The sequence below is a fragment of the Leptonychotes weddellii genome, chromosome 10 (genome assembly GCF_054177405.1).
Source record: "Leptonychotes weddellii isolate Sample4059 chromosome 10, ASM5417740v2, whole genome shotgun sequence".
NCBI lineage: Eukaryota > Metazoa > Chordata > Mammalia > Carnivora > Phocidae > Leptonychotes > Leptonychotes weddellii.
The window spans coordinates 94,354,507-94,364,438 of NC_138378.1; the positions used below are offsets into that span (position 1 = coordinate 94,354,507).

Genomic DNA, 9,932 nt, shown 5'->3' on the forward strand with positions numbered 1-9,932 from the left:
CCTCAGTTCTAGGTAAATGCTTTTCCACCATGTCATGCTTTCCTCTGTAAGAATCTGAAACCTCTCAGCTTTGCTGAGTACCTGAGAGGCTGATGGCCAGTTATATACCAAGCTCCTAGACAGTGCTCCACTTAGGCTTAGGGTGACCAGCTCTCTGAGTTTTCCCAAAACTGAAGGTTTCTTGTATCATAGGACTTTAAGTTCTAAAACCTGGACAGCCCCAGGTAAACTGGAAAGTTTGTCAGCTACTTACGGCAGACCCTCAGTAAGTATTTCTTTTTTTTTTTTTTTTTGCACCTCCAAAGTCCTTTATTGGGTCAGCAAGGCCGGGAGCTGCCCTTGGAGTGGAGTCCCAGTCCCAGTCTGGAGTCTCCAGGTCTATGCTAGAGTCTCCCAAACAGCTAGAGACCCCTAGCTGTTTCTGACTGGGACAGGTGGCCTCCTCTGACAGGCTACTCAGTTTGCTCCTTCAGGTATTCCCAGCCCTCCTTGGAGTACTCAAGGGCCTTGGAGGGGGCCACCGATGGAGCGGACATCACCGTAATGATGCCTGAATTCCAGGTGTCGTGGATGTGAGTTAAACTTTGGAGGGACTGGGAGCTGGGGTATCTTCAGACTGGCTGAACTGGTGGTATGTGGCTGGAGGGACTACCTCCTCAGCCTTCTGAAGGACAGCCTGGCTCTTGTCGCTTGGTCCCAGCAACTCCTGGTCATACACCAGATAGGTGGCACCCAGCCACACTGCCCTTGATGAGGAACCTCATCGGTGACCACACTCGGGGCACCATGGTCGCTCAGCATGGGCAAGAACACTCGACTCGCCCAGAGAAAGAATGTCTCCTGGGAACCAATCAAGTTCTCCGTGTGAAGGTGGCTGGCCTAGGAGAGGAAGACACATGAGGGAGGGAGAAAGTAAGGGTCTGGCCCCTTTCGTCAACAATGGGAAGTCTGATTTGCCAGAGAGCTGTATCTTCTTGGTTAAAAGGACAGCGTCTCAAAATGGATCCTTAGTGAGAAAAGAAAAACCAAAAAGTAAAGATGAACCCCAATGGACTTTATCAAAGGAAAAAAAAAAAAAAAAAGCCAAAGGTTAGCTAATAAAAGCCACAGACAGGGAGGGTGCAGGCTAGCCCTAGTTCATTTTCCCTCATGGCCCCATCCTAGCTGAGGATTGGGAGTAAGGCTGGAGTTCCCTCTCAGACATCACAGGAACAGCTACCCTGTTCCGGGACAAAGAAACACGCCCTGGGTCTACACCTCCAAGGGCTGCATGGAATGGGAGACCCTAATGGAAAAGAACGCTTCCAACATGGAAATGTAACACCCTATGAGAGAAATGGAAGGACAAAAGAAAAACGACAGCCACTAGCCCGCTACTTTCAGAATAATGAAAGGATTCTTATACTGTGAGTCACAGGCAGCCCAGAAAGACATCCGGGAAGTAGAAAGCAGTATTTCAGGGCCCAAGAATTTGCTGTACATAAACAGCCATCACTGTCCCTCCAAAATAAAATGGTATTTCCCTGAAATCTAGTGCAATTGCATTAAACTAATAAAATAAGTGCCTTTCTGCCATAACTTCTGTAAAATTGCATATTGGCAATATGGTCTTTGCTCAGTGAGTTAAACCTTGAAACATGTGGAAGAAATTTATTCCCTTTTTAATAGTAACAGTTTAGTGCACAAACTCCACCTGATGGTGAAAGGTAATAAACATGCCCACCCTGCTCATTTTTAATTCCTTTTTGGAAAGTTCCCACTTCCGCCAGACACTCTTTCAGGTGATCTTGGGTAAATCACAACCCCTCTCCGGACCTGACCCTTCTCCTGGACTTGGTAAATTAAAAAGCTCATCTCTGTTCTTCCATTCTATGCTATGACAACATAGTAACAGATATCTTGCCTATACTCCCACCACAGCATTAAGGCTCTGACCAGTCTTAGACTGTACTTAGAACCGGTCATCAGAAACAGACCCAGAGCAAGACGAAGGGAACAGGTGCCTTAAGCCTCTGGAATTGGGGGTTTAGGAGCCCAGAGACAGATCTGCCCAAATTAACCAGACCAGGCCTATAAACACCAGACATTTATCAAGGGGCAGAGAGGTTGCCATCCACCTGGTCCTCAGCCGATAGCTTTGTTTCTGTTGTTAATTCATGCATAAGTTATTCTTGCAGCTGGACCAAGATCACTGAACCTGAAATCATAAGGTCCATATGTTCCATGATGAAACTTGGCAGCAAGTCTGGGATCTCGTTCCTCCACAGGGCTGTGATATAGATACCTTCAGCATAGTATCAACTAGCTATAAATATACCTGTTGTTCATTCCCACTCCCACCAATAGCATACTTTTCCATATCTGCCACTAGAATTCCTCCTACTGCCTGAGTAAGTATGCTAAGCAGGGCAAAGTGTAGTAGACAAAATTTAATAGTAGATGGAATCTTCCTGAGAGACCGCTTTCATTTCTCTTTGAGCACCCTGCCATGATTTTGACTATGCCCTTTACCTCCTGCTACTCCATGGTCAACCGGATACCACACCCTGGGCGCCCCAGGTACAATTGCCACTTCCATGCTATTATTCTCTAGACCTTTTTGGAACCATGTTCTTTCTTTGGAGTTTTGTCTCTCTCTCCTATTTTTTCAGGGCCTTTACTGCCAACAAGCTAATGAATCCTAATTAATTTAGGTGCTAGAAAGGATTCTGGTACTTTTGCACTTTATGTCCTTCACTTTTTTTTTTTTTTTTTTTAAAGATCTATCCATCCACTTGAGAGAGAGAGTGTGTGAGAAAGAAAACACTCATGCAGGGAGAGGGGTAGAGGGAGAGGGAAAGGAAGAGAAGCAGACTCCCCACAGAGCTGGAGCCTGACCCAGGGCCGATCCCACAACCCTGAGATCACGACCCGAGCCAAAACCAAGAGTCAGACACCCAACCAACTGAGCCATCCAGGCACCTCCATCCTTCACTTTGGTAGGACAAAGCAGTTATATAATAATGGAAACAATGTCTCATCCAAAATACTCTTCTAAAAGTAGCAGAACTGAGATTCCAAGTGATCTGATGCTAGGTCCAGTTCTCCCACCATTGTGAATGGATGACGCCTCACTCAGAGATATTTTTCTTAGAGATATGCTAGCACTTTTGATCTGATGTCCTCAGTCTGTCTCCAATAATACCTTATTTTGAGGTATGCAATTAAGCAAGAAAACTCTCGTAAGTCTTTGAACGTTCTCTGGTGGAATTCTTGGCTCTCCATAGGAGATCTATGAAATACTGCCTGGCTTCCATTGCCTTTATCCGGAGGGTCAGTCACTGTACTGTGACAACTCTGAACAATAATCATCTTTCATATCTGCTTGTGTATACTTCTCTAGAACACAGCCCGGATTCAATAGGCCTAAGGACTTCTGAGGGCATTTCCAGCCAATTGAGCAGAACATTTCCCAGACTGTCAAATGAAGTTGTGAGCTATCAGGACAATTTGAATAAATAATTATGGACAAATAACTCCTGGTTCCCTGAGCCATGATGGCAGAACAGGATCATGCCGCTCTCTCCCCAGCTCCTCAAGGCATTCTCTTTGCCCAAAGAGTCCCGACAGCCACATGCCAGGCTGGTAATGTTGAGAATGCTGCCCTTTGTTTCAGTTGGAAAGAAGCCTGGCAATTTTGCAAGTGCAGTGGCATGAAAGAAAGCAGAGTCTGGCTTAAGAGGGTTTGGGGAAGTTTATCAGTAAGAAAGACACTAGCTTATGTCTTGGAACAAGTTGTTTTGGTTTTCTTTCCCCCTCCGTTTACAAAGTACTAATGAATTTCTTCTTAGGAAGAGTATGAGACTGGGGTGAGTGACAGGGAAACCATTCTGTAACTGTTCCTTTTGTCCTTTTCCATCCCCATTTCAGACTTTTTTCACTTCTTGTTCATTAGAGATAGGAAAATTATTTCATATGAACCTAAAGGAACCACTTAAAAGATCCAAATATTGCGTAGAAAGTCTCCTTCGATGATTATACAAAATATGAGAATGCGATGCAAACAGTCCAGAAGTCAGGGCAAGGAAAGAATCCAGCTGGTAGCAGGATTTGCTACCAACTAAAAATCTATGAGCCAAGAGGCCAAGAGATTAGCACAAAATGAGAGGTGGGTGGAGAGTGTCAGTGGGTTGCTGTGGTAATGAGCAAGCAAAAGATATAAGAATCGAAAGGTCAAATGTAACAGGAAGGAGTGAGCAGCTCCCAAGGGTCAGGGCAGGTAAGGGTTAGGAGTCAGGAGGTCAGGTCCAACCAGGGAGTGGCACTAGGAAGTAGAGACCCCACCCCAAGTCAAAGGCTCCATTCCACTTTACTTACAAATCCTGCCTTGGTAGAACCCAACCTGAGAGTTAAGCCAGTGAGCCAATGGATATTTCTGATAAAGAAAGAATAGGAAACAAAAACAAACAAAAAATCCTTGAACTCCAGAAGCAGACCAGACATTTAACATACTCAATTTTCACAACTCTTTGATAGATAGTGTAAGTCATGTTTTCCAGTTGCCTCACACCTTTTATGCATTTTGCTATATTTGGACAGTCAGAAAATTTGCTTCCCCAAAGACCTTGGCAGCTAGAACACAGGCATGAAGCCTAGGATCCGCCACTAAGATGTGCCCAGGCAACAATCTAGTCGGAAACGATGAACCAGAGGAAGGAGGTGATACCTGGGACCCAGCTGCTGACAAGAGTGGTGGCAGAGGGACCCAGCTTTCTGGCGTGCCAGGTGGATTCCTGGCCCAGAACTATCAAGCGCTAGCAGAGTTCCAGCAGAGCATGAGTTCCTGGCAGCCGACCTGTGCTCTGAGGGAAAGAAGGATAGGCAGCTTCCTTACTGGGTCACTCCTACAGCATAGTTTCTGGCCTTGACCCCAGAAGCTTAGCTTCAAGCCTGCCTCTCTCCCTCTCAACTGCCCTGTGAGCCACCCGGTATCCTTTCTGCTTAATCAGCTAGAGTCAGCTGCCGTTGCTTATAATTAAGGGCCCTGAGTGTCTAGAGTTAAGGATTGCTGCTCTCCCTTCTTACCGGACACCAAAGTGGAAGGAGGATGAGAAACCAAAATGGAAGAAGCTAAATAACTTGCCCAAGGACATACAGCTCATAAGTAGTGGAGGCAGAATTTGAACGCAAGACTGTCTGACCACAACGCTGGTGTTGCTTCCAATTTATTAACCGGAAAAAGATCAAGGGAAAAGTACCTATGTGAGGTGCGGTAGGGAATGGTCCTGGTAACATCCTGTGACTCCAGCTACCTTCGTAGTTGGGACACCTTTTTGTCTTTGTTGTGCTCTGTTACTTTCTGACTTAACTGTGTGCCAATAAACAGATGGGTGATACTAAAGATAAACTAGCACTGCTGATTTCCATTGCTACCTTCAAATACTGCCGTTCACAGTTTGTAAGGGGTGGGACCACTGACTGTAGATTGCTGAGGAGGTGGCCAAATGTTTGGGTTTTGTTTACCATTGCTTTAGATGAGTCACAGAGAATTATGCATTATTCATAAACGGTAGGTTTGAAGAAAGTTCCCGCATGCCATTTCTGCTCCTTGGCTCCTCCAATCCAGGACTGAAATAAATAGCAGCAGATAATGAAGTATACAACCTAACCTGTGCTTTCACACTGTGTGAACTAATGCGCAGAGAACCAGAAAGAGAGGTTGGAAGAGGGGGTTTTAATTCAGAGTCCTCCACGTATACTAAAAAATGAAAACAGGGCATAGTCATAGATACACAACAAATCAGCAATAATCTCTCAGGCACCTGAAAATTCCAATATCCCTTAAGGCGAAGAAATGAAAAGGAAAACGGTCTCAGGCAAGTGCTAGGAATCTGAGCAGTTCCAACGAAAATGTGAAGTAGCAGAAATCTGTCTTAGAGCAGCAAACCCCCATTCTTTCCCTTTTATATATATATTTTTAAGATTTTATTTATTTATTTGAGAGAGAGAGAGAGCACAAGCAGAGGGGAGCGGCAGGCAGTGGGAGAGAGAGAAGCAGTCTTCCGGCGGAGCAGGGAGCCTGATGCAGGGCTCGATCCCAGGACTCTGGGATCACGACCTGAGCCGAAGGCAGCCGCTTACCGACTGAGCCACCCAGGCGCCCCTCCTTCTTGATTTCTAAGGTGTTCTCAACTCCTCTGCTTCTCAAACACCTGAATTAAGTTCTCTCTCTCTCTCTCCAAACTCCATTCAACAACCCACTCATTCTCCCTCAAACTGAGATCCAAATGACAGCTAAAGAACTACTCCTTCCACAGTCATTTGCACTTAAACTCAATCAAAATCTTAACTAAAAGGGCTGCATTTTGTAGTGGATATCAGTCAGTTGTACTTGACCAAAAAATCGTTTTTTGTATCTCACACCAAAAAACATATTATTTGATATATTACATAAAAAGTAGGTAACATATATTGTGGTGGTTAGTTTTATGTGTCAATTTGACTGGGTCACATGGTTAAACATTATTTCTGGGTGTGTGAGGGTGCTTCTGGGTGAGATTAACATTTGAATCGGTAGACTGAGTAAAGCAGATTGCCCTCCCCAATGTGGGTCGGCCACGTGAAGACCTGAATAGAGTAAAAGGCTAAGAAAGAATTCTTTCTCTCTGCCTGCTTTTCTTTGAGCTGGGACATCAGTCTTCTGCCTTCAAACTCAAACTGGAAATATATCATTGGCTCTCCTGGGTGGCTTCCCAACCACAGATCTTGGGACCTCTCAGCCTCCACAGTCACATGAACCAATTCTTTAAATTTCTCTGGAGAACTCAAAATAATACATGTATGCATTCATTATAAAGTACTAGAAAATAATGAATACTCGTGGACTTACCGCCCAACCCAAGAAGTAGATTGCTATGGCTCTCCCCTTTTCTATTCTCCAGCCTCCTTATCAGATGTCCAGAAATATTTTGAACACATTTTTAACATTTTGATAGTTCCCCATTCTATAGATCCTGACTTCTCAGCAATAAATTAAAAGTAAATAAATAAAAGATTGTACTTCTCAGTCCTCCTTGTGCTAGGGTGCCTAGGGTGATTGAGTCCACCAATCAGATGCACCCATGTTGGACTGATGGGGAATTCAAGTTTATACAGGAAAGAGGCAGGGCATATTTCTATTCATATTTTTAGCATGAACTGGAACCAGCACTTTGGTGGCTTCCTGATCATAGCAGATGCTATAGCTCCCTTGGAAGGTTATTTTGGAATGTGGAAGTACACACTGGGGTTATTCCTGGAAGATTACCTAGAATCTGTTTCTTTAGCCTTTGTAACGATTCTTTAAGCTCTTTATCCCTTAGCAAATTCCCCTCTGCTTAAAGTAACCAGAGTAAATTCATTGACCGCATCTAAGGAACTCTGACCAATACAAATATTGAACTATAAGTGATTGCAAACAACAGACTTCAAGGACATGAAGCTTAGAATGGCTATCTGACCTAGTCGGGTTTGAAGTACTTGGGTATTATTAAATGATGGGACACTAGTAACCCGTAATATCTAAGGTAGGAAAACAGCAACTTAAATGATTACCTTTTGTCATTTGGAATAAAGTATCTACTGAAGCCAAAGTTTTGCTTTCCCTTTTGATTGCTTCCCCATAGACGTCATTATGTGGTGCTAAGGAATAAAAGAAGCATGGGCTGGGATGGCTGTCTCTATTACCGTCAGTGAGCTTCAAAAAAGACAGGCTTTAAAGAATTTAAATTCTCAGACCAAGATATTGTTAGAGAAACAGGGAGTTTCTAGGACTCCTCTAAAATAATTTTTTATCTCATAGTCACAGGGCTGATATGGCCAAGAAGCAAATGCCGAGCCAGATCTGGCCAGCTTTTGAATTTCAACATAGGTTGACCCATACCCTCACTACATATCTCATATGAAAGTCAGGACATTATCTGGGAAAGAGGGAGCCACAAAAGATTGGAATGAGAGCATTTGGGAAGACCTAGATGATTCTGAGTATCCTCAAGCCCCACTGCATCTCCCTTACTGAAAGAAGCAATCCCTCCTCCCATAGCTGAAGATGCTGATCTGGCCCTGCTTGAAGACCTTATACTGACCTCATCTGAGGCAGTTCTCTTATACAGGACTTCTGGCTCTCCTCATGCCCTACACCTGTGATCTTCCATTCCCACCTGATTAAAACTAGTTCCAGATCAAGCATGCCCCAAGGGCCCAATTTAAAGTCAGACATGGAAGGAAAAGTTTCACATGCCAAAAGAATTGCAAGATTTTGCTAAAATTAATCCTGACAATAATCTGGAGATTAGATTGGGTATTCCACCAGAAACATAATTTTATGGACCAAATTATTGGCCTGAATACACTAAACCAAAGATTCTGGATTCATTTTTCTTAGCTTGAGACAATTATTAACTTGGTTAGTTGACTAAAACCTGGATCCTACTATGGCCTATTGCTGGAGGAAGCTGAAACAGAGGTTCAGAGAGATAAGAATACTGTAATGGATTTATCACATACAACATCTAACACATACCCAAACTAAGCCCAGAGAACACTCCCTTTTCTAAGGCACTGAGGAAAACATTAATAAAGAGAGAACCAGAATCTTGAAGAGTACTTTGTTGAATTTCTTCTATACTCCAGAGATGAAGGTAGGAGATATTGCTATTTAAAATAGTTCCCTGGGGTGCCTGGGTGGCTCAGTCAGTTAAGTGTCTGCCTTCAGCTCAGGTCATGATTCCAGGGTCCTGGGATCAATTTCCGCATTGGGCTCTCTGCTCAGTGGAGAGTCTGCTTCTCTCTCTCCCTCTCCTCGCTACTCATGCTCTCTCTCTCTCTCAAATAAATAAATAAAATCTTTAAAATAAATTTTAGTTCCCTGATTTCAGTAGGGTTGGTGAATGCCCAGAAGAGCAGACATGACATAGTAGGATTTAACTGCCAGAAACAGAGTGGATGTGGTTATTATAATAGCAGAATGAGGGGCACCTCGCTGGCTTAGTTGGTGGAGCATAGGACCCTTGATCTTGGGGTCCTGAGTTCAAGTGTTAGGTGTAGAGCTTACTTAAAAAAAAAAAAAAACCAGAATAATTTGACTTGCAGGGATATTTTGGTAGGGGCTAACTGATCATGATGTTCCTAAAACTGAACTAGATGGATAGCCTATGAAGGATGTACTTAACCTGAATGACTGAAAAAAACCTACACTTAAGTAACCATATCCAGCTTAAATCATCACGAGAGTCATGGCCTATCTTCCAATATCTATACTCTCAATTTAGTAAATGAAAGGGAGAAACTTTGAGGAAGGACATCATAAGAACCTATATGAAAATCTTCCTCTACCCCTTCACCAAAAGTACCTGCATACATTTACGAAGATAATTGTATACTAGAGAAAGGGAAATATCTATACCTTTCACAAATTCTTGGAAGTGGCTTTGGATTTGTGCTAAACTCCAGTGACCCAGAACATCACTGTTTCTTTACACATACACGCGCACACACACACACATGCACACACACAGCAGAGCCTTACCTAGGGGGATCCAGTGATAAATGGAGTTTGAGTCCAAGTCCACTTCATGATGGGCACGGTTTCTGTCAATCCAACCCCTGGTAATTTGCCCCAGTTCCTAAATTACAGTATGAATGGATGAATTCAGTAAATAGTAGAAACCTCAAATTGGCTTCCTGACCTAGAGTAAGCACTACTGGGACTGTCCCCTCCTAAAAAAAAAAATAATAAACCAAAATCAATGCTGTATTTTTAAGAGAATTCTGGGAATTAGTGTCATCATCAAAGAAAATTGAAGGGTAGTGATTTCTATTACGTCCCCATTTAACTCACCTGCTTAACATGTGCAGTGAACAGATGGGTCTTAGAGCATAATGAATTATCAAAATCTGAATTAGTAACTTCTGTT

The 9,932-nt window shown here is 43.3% G+C and overlaps 1 pseudogene; it reads right to left on the reverse strand.

The window, feature by feature from the left end:
* Window positions 1-313: 313 nt before the first annotated feature.
* Window positions 314-2,339, reverse strand: LOC145723716 (MICOS complex subunit MIC13 pseudogene; annotated as a pseudogene).
* Window positions 2,340-9,932: the final 7,593 nt, after the last annotated feature.